The sequence below is a fragment of the Octodon degus genome, unplaced genomic scaffold (genome assembly GCF_000260255.1).
Source record: "Octodon degus isolate 3935 unplaced genomic scaffold, OctDeg1.0 scaffold00066, whole genome shotgun sequence".
In the NCBI taxonomy this organism is placed as follows: Eukaryota; Metazoa; Chordata; class Mammalia; order Rodentia; family Octodontidae; genus Octodon; species Octodon degus.
The window spans coordinates 13,304,517-13,305,619 of record NW_004524642.1 but is presented as its reverse complement, the minus strand read 5'-3'; positions in this window follow the sequence as shown (position 1 = coordinate 13,305,619).

Here is a 1,103-nt window from a genome sequence, read left to right as displayed (position 1 = left end):
ACCTTGTACACCGATGGAAGCAGTTTTGTCCTAAATGGGGTACGTTATGCTGGGGCAGCAGTGGTCACAGAAGACCAAGTGATTTGGGCCCAAGCCTTGGGACATGGGACATCTGCCCAACAGGCAGAGCTCATTGCCTTAACCCAGGCCCTCTGCTGGGGACAAAATAAGCAGGTGAACATCTACAATGACAGCAGGTATGTTTTTGCTACCCTTCATGTACATGGAGCTATCAAGAACAAGGTCTATAACCACAGGTGGACATAAGATCAAAAATGTCCAAGAGATCCTAGACTTGTTTGCAGCTGTGTGGCTCCCCAAAAAGGTGGCAGTTATCCATTGCCAGGGACACCAGAAGGTAAACTCTCCAGTGGCCTGAGGAAATGCTTTGGCAGATGCCACAGCCAAGAAAGTGGCACAAAAACCAGTGGGGCCACTCAAGGCACTCTTGCCTGTCCTGCCACCCAGAGTGCTGGATCAGCCCACTTACTCTGATACAGATCTTTTGTTGGCTAAAAGCTTAAAAACCATGCCAATACAGGATGGCTGGCAAATGCTGCCAGACAGCAGGATTCTCCTTCCTGAGGCACTAGGCTGGGAGCTTATTCAGCAGATACACCAAGGAACTCACTCGGGAAGAAATAAATTGGCTAAATTGTTGTGGAAATCCTATTTCATACCCAAACTGAATCACATGACTAAGGAAACCAGCCAAAGGTGTCTCTGCTGTGCCCAGGTAAACCCCAGCAAGATTACTTCTAAACCTGGACAGCGCGCTCGAGGTATGTCTTCTGGGAAACACTGGGAAATTGATTTCACTGAAATGGGACCAGGAAAAGGAGGATATCACTACCTCCTTATTTTAGTGGATACCTTTACTGGATGGACAGAGGCCTATGCCACCCGATCAGAGTCAGCTTTGATAGTGACAAAGAAGTTATTGACAGAGATTATTCCCAGATTTGGTCTGCCCATTACTATGGGGTCCGACAATGGTCTGGCTTTTATAGCCCAAGTTACTAAAAGTCTGTCTCAGGCCCTAAAATTAAAATGAAAGCTACATTGTGCATATAGGCCTCAGAGTTCAGGTCAGGTAAAAAAAA